Here is a 6279-nt window from a genome sequence, read left to right as displayed (position 1 = left end):
ACAATCAAACTAGCTAAATTACGTATATTATCATGAGCCTATTTAATATCCATAAAACCCTTTGAAGATAGCATTGTTATTGTTTCTTTTTGGAGACAAAGCTACTCAGAATCAAGTAGGCAGGAAACCCTCCTGCTTGTGCTTACATGACTAGCAATGCAAAAGCTGGGATTGAAAGCCTAGACCTGCAGTCCTTCTTGTGCCGTGCTTCTGTCTACCTCATTAATTTCACCTCTGTAACAAAAAACACAGACATACTTTAATTAAATCAAATACCTGACAAAAGAATAGAAGAGAAAAAAAATGGGGAAGGGCTGGGTTGGGAAGGATAGGTAAGACTGTTGAAAGAGTGACATTGATGGATGCCTTGTATTCATAAACTGCTTTGTTAAATGGCAACTCCTTTGTACAACTAAAGTAAAACAAATAAATGAAAATTTAAAAACATATTTGAGCCCTATGATTTGGGACCATTAAATGTATGATTAATTGAGCACCAACGTAGCCATAGTCTGTGTACAATGACATCCACAGTTGGTTACTTGGAAATTTCTTACTGTTTGGAGTTCTGCCAGATTTGCCAACACTCTAGTTTCTAGTTGCCTAACCTAGATAAGATTTTCTTGCCTTGACAAGATAATCTGACCTGACTCTTCCAACTGGAGGGCCCCAGCACCAATCTTTGAAAGCAAGAGTGAGAGCTTCCCTTTCACTACTTTTTAGGTATGTTTACACATGTTTTTATATCTGTTGTCTTGTGAATCTCTTGTTAGTGGGCTTAAACAAGTCCATGGTGCGACACTTGAGAGATGCATGCAGAGGTAAGGATGGGGGAAGTCTGTTTTAGATCCATCTTTGTCAAGACCCCCAGTCTAGTGGATCCTTCATCAAATGCTCTTCCTCCCTCAAAAACAAAGAACTGATCTTTTAGACTTTTGAGACATGCCGAGTGTCTCCCTCTGGCCTGTCTTCTCTCCCTCACTTGTCTGCAGCCCTGAGAGTTGGTTAGTGTTTCTCAGAGGAGTTTTAGACACTTCTATAGCTCATGTGACAAGGACTTCCAATATTCAGAATTGACTTCACCAATCTCACTCTGTCCTACCCCCCACCCCCACCCCAGGTCTCATGGAGTGAATATTAAACCTATTTATTTGACTCAGACCATCTACCCTTCCTGGTTGCTTGCTTGCTTCTTTCTCAGCACTACATTTTATATCTGCATAGCTAGAGTGTCCTAGTCCCCTTGTGTAGCCTCTAGAGAATTCTGGAGCCACCTGTGGTCCCATCAGGCCTTCGAATGCTTGCATCAGAATATACCCTCTTGTCTCCTGGCCATCACTTAATTAAACAGTAGCAATCCTTCTGTTTGTGAAATCTAAATGATAGCAGAAACTCATAAAAAAGAAACATCCCACAGTAAATCCCTTAACTGAAATGGATTTCTAATTTGTTAGTCCTCTGATTTAGGGCCAAGGCCTTCTCTCTGCAAATGGACTTTCTGATGGTTTGTTCTGCAACGTCTTTCTGCCAAAAAAAAAAGAAAAAAATCACATCCATTAAGCTGCATCCATGATTTTCAGTTTCTCCAAAGTAGAACAAGAACTTAAAGACTTGCAGAGCAATCTCAGAAAGAATCCATCTAAATTTTAATGATCTTTCCCAATCTTATACATTTGTCTAACTCACACCTAATTTCACAGCAATTACTTTTTTAGCAAATCGCCTTCATCAAATCTCTCCAAAGCATTCAACTTCGTTTTCATAGACACAACATCTTGCTTTCCTCTAACACTAATATTTCACCAGTTTACATAATGTTTAATGAAACTAAGCAATTACAGTAACAGATGTGTAAGCAGTTTAAGCAGAGATGGCGACAAATACACCTGGTTTGTGGAAAGCATCCTTCTCCACTCATAGGGAGGAACAGGAACCTGTAGAGATCTTAGTGAGCCCTACATTGCCTAGTGGGGATTCTGCTTGCCATGGAAACCAGGAATGGAGAGTACCACTTTTGTACAAAGTGGCTACAGTAAAAGTGAAGGTTGATCGCCACCAGCAGGGACCTACCTACAGAAGGTTTGTCTATGTCTGTCATAGAATCTATTAAGAATGAAGCTTTGGTTGTAATGTGTCCCTCAAAGTTCATTTTCTGGAAATGTAATCCCCTATGAAATTGGGTAAATTGAGAGATGGACATGTTTAGAAGGGATGAGGAACTAAAGGCTATCATTTCACGAAGGAATTAAGGTTAAGAGCACAGGAAAGAGGAATCTATCATAAGAGTTGGGCTCTCCCTTGTTCTCATGAATGCTCTTCATAAGCCACAGGATACTTTCTACCAAGGGATAGTACAGATAGTACATGCTGGTGCATTGTTATTATTATTCTGTCCATTCTCTAGAAGCAAATTTTATCTTTAAAAAATAGAAGCCAATGAATCTTCTATTGTTTATAAATTTCCCAGTCTGGAGTCTTCTGTTATTGTACTATAAGATGCTGGACTAAGAGCGGATGGTTGAAGACTTCTAACGGTTTAATGTAACTGGGATTTTTATCAACACTCTTCCTGCCCAAATCCACAGCAAGTTTGGAGGGTTTGGATGATAACAGAACAGCCTGCTTCATAGTTGGAGGTTTTAAACCTTCTCTTGAATAACAAGTTGAGACATTTCCCTCCTCTGTCGAATCTGAATTCAAGCTCCTTGTGCTCAACAAGGATTCCTTAAAGAGAGTTCCTGGTGGTTGTTTTGTTTTTAGTACTCTTTCTTCTGGGGTTATAACTTGGGGTTATTAATTTCCCACTCACCCAGAATTAAAGCCACTTCACTTCAGATAGTAAAACTTAGGGCACTGTTTAAAGTCATAAGCCTTCTCGTTGAATTCACTTATCTCTTTCAAAATAATGGCATGAGATGCCAGCCCACATTTCCAGGTTCTTATTACTAGAATGAAATATATTTTGGACATGCAATGTTTTCAACTTAACCAAAGTCTTATGGGGACACACAGCTCTGCAGTACGTCAAGCCGAGAGCATGCTCCCACAACGGTCAGAGACATATGCAGGAATACCCATATCTATCTTGGAGAAAGAGTATAGGAGCTATGTCGTGGTGACACCACAAGCAGTTCTCCGAAGGGAAAGAGAAGGTCTCCTACTGTCTGACCCCTGCTCTGCAGGGAAGGAAGCGATTGTACAAGTGTTTTGCCAGTGTACCTGGCCTGCCACGTATGGCCAGGCTCTTCTTCTGAAGTCAGCTATTGGGTTAGCAGTGAGAAAGGAGCACTTGCGTAAGACCCCGAGGAATAATGCATCATCTTCGCAATTACCTCAGTCTCAAATCAGCTCCCTGTGGAGCTCACTGACACCATCTCTCTTCATTTCCTGGGACCCACAGTTTCTACTTCACATCCTCAAAAGGCCACCAACCAAGGATGCAAATTAAGGCTCTCTTCCTAGGGCCAATTTGAGCAAATCCTATTGAAAGCAAATGACAGTATTCATAGGTAACTGATTTTTCACTCATAACCAAAAGACTCCTACCAAGAGCCTGGATTGTGTATAATAATATAATTCAATTTTCCCCTCCTCTTTTACTTTAAAAGATATTTTTTATATATGTATTCCTATCTTAGAGATCCTGCGGATGGTTCCTGGTTTGGTTTCCTCCCTTCCAAAGCAATTCCATGCTGACACCAAAAGCAGCCACCCATCATCTTAAGTTTAGGTAGATACTTTGTCTCTATATCATGGATGCTAAGCTTTGGATGTGGCCTCCAAAGCCACCCCCTCATAAGGTAGAAAGAGGACAGAATTCATGAGCCCACAGTATCTAGAGCTGAGTCAACAGGGTGGCAATAAAGTAGAGATGATAATCTAATGTGGATCAGTTCCCATCTTCAGAGTGGAGGCCCGATGGCTGGATCTTGATGTCTTTTAAGAAGACAAAGCGCCTGTGATCGTAGTGACTCCATAGGCAGAGATCAGGAGCTTGTAGGTAGAGGTCAGTTGGGACCAAGAGAAGTTTGTGAACAAGCCTCCATTTCAAACACTGCTGGATGCATTGGTGCATGCCAGTTATTCCCAGAAACACAGGAAAATATATGTAGGAAGCCGGAAGTCCAAGGGGGGCCTGGACCTTGAAAATAAGCAAAGGTTTGCCAAGTACCAGTGGCTCACATCTGTCATCCTAGATACTCAAGAAGCTGGTATGTGAGGATCAGGGTTCAAAGCCAGCCCGGGCAGGAAAGTCAATGAGACACTTATCTCTAATTAACCACCAGAAAATTAGAAGTGGGACTATGCCTCAAAGTGGTAAAGCACAAGCCTTGAGCAAAAAAAAAAAAAATGCTCAGAGACACTGCCTAGGCCCTGAGTTCAAACTCAATGACCACCAAAAACAAACAAACAAAACAAAGAAAGAAAAAAGAGAGAAAATAACCAAATGTCAAAAGGGACTTGACATGTCACAGAGTTCTTGAAGACTTCTCTGGCTACCTCCAAGTTCAGTCTTTTCTCCATCACTTATCTGGTCTTTGGTATGTTGTCAGCCACAGAAACTAAGAGGTAGACATTGGGTGACTCCTTATTAACCAAAAGGGAATAAAAAGAATAGTGGCTCCCTTCCAAAGTTTGGGGAGAAAATTAAATGAGATGAAACACGTAAAATAATTAGCTCAGTATCTAACACACAGGGAGTGGAGGATACATGAATAATATGTGATTTTTTTTAAAGACAAAGCAAGATTTAAAGGCAAGATTGATTTAGAAAGGAAGCAAGAGTAAGGACAGGTAAAGCACGAGAAAATTCAGACAATGGCATCCATTTATCCATCTGGCCCCTTGTTATAATAATAAGTGATAAGGATAACAAAACAGTAGTTATAATTTTATAGCCTCTATCATGCACCAAGCACTATTCTTAAGTCTTTGCATGGATTAATCCATCTAATCCTCCCAACAACCGTGTAAAGCAGACACAAAATAAACAGCAGCAATGCTGCTTAATCAAGGAACCAGTTACAGAACAGGAAGGCTGTGTCCAACTCTTCCTTTCATTCAGACACCAGCTTGAATGCAGTACCTTGAAGGGAATAATTACCTAGAGTTGGAAAAGCCGAAAAGGTCAGTTTCAAGTTCCCGAGACCCACTTGGTATGAAAGCAAATACTAGAAACTTTCCACACATAAACCTCTTCCTGATAAATGGCCTGGAACAGAGAGGCAATGAGGCTTCTGATTTTCTAGATGAACTGGACCAAAGATAGATATCACTGCTGAGTCTCCAGTTCAGAATGGGTTTTGTGCCTTAGACCCTGGAGTGCTGGCCGGCCTGGGCGTTTCATTTCATCTGATATAGCTGCCAGAGTGGCCCAGGGATCAATGCCAAAGCAAAGAGAAAGCTTTTGAAAAGAGATTTGTTGAAATTCTGTCATAAGGCCCCATAAACAATTACCGTCTCCTTCCTGTATCCTGTTATAAATCGTAATCTCTCTTTTACCTACTGTACACACATCATTATTCTTTTGTGTGGCAGTGGCAACCTCTTCACTTGATTGCTTTTAAATACTTTTCAGCTTATTATTATGTCTTATCTATTTTCTGCTCTGCTTGTTTGGTTCGGTGGCACCTTCCCCTTTCAGGAATCAGATGACCTCTCTAACCTTGAGTCACCTCCAGCTTAATGATCAGGAGCAGATAGATATCTCAACCTGGTTCCTTGCTATAATAAGAGAAAAAAATGTCAAGTGGCTACAGGTTGTTTTGACCACTCTCATGAAAGCCAAGAAAGCAATCATAATAACAAAAGGAAAAAAAAACATCTAGGTAAAAACAATCCAAGGATGGCGTGATTTTGAGTAAGTTTGAAAGTGTTCCCATTGTATAAAAAGGTCCATCATCGTTGTTTGTCATTGTACTCTTTCAAGATAGTAAGAATAATAGTTCTATTTTTGTAAAATGGAAAGGGCTAATAGGGGGTGGTGGAGGAGGAACAGGGTAGAAGTAGCAGTAGGGTAGAAGAGCACAAATTGATGAAGAAAAGAAAGCATTGCTTGAATTATAGGTTGACAATTCCCTTTCAGAATCTTTAAGGTTGGGTGATTGTGGCTCACACCTGTAATCCTAGCTACTCAGGAGAGGCTGAGATCTAAGGATCTCAGTTCAAAACTAAGTCAGGCAAGGAAGTCAGTGAGAGTCTTATCTCCAATGAACCACCAGAAAATCAAAAGTGGCACTGTTTCTCAACATGGAAGAGCTCTAGCCTTGAAGAAAAAAC

This window comes from Perognathus longimembris, chromosome 20 (genome assembly GCF_023159225.1).
Source record: "Perognathus longimembris pacificus isolate PPM17 chromosome 20, ASM2315922v1, whole genome shotgun sequence".
NCBI classification, from domain to species: domain Eukaryota; kingdom Metazoa; phylum Chordata; class Mammalia; order Rodentia; family Heteromyidae; genus Perognathus; species Perognathus longimembris.
The sequence above is the reverse complement of the archived record's forward strand: the minus strand, read 5'-3'. Positions refer to the sequence as shown.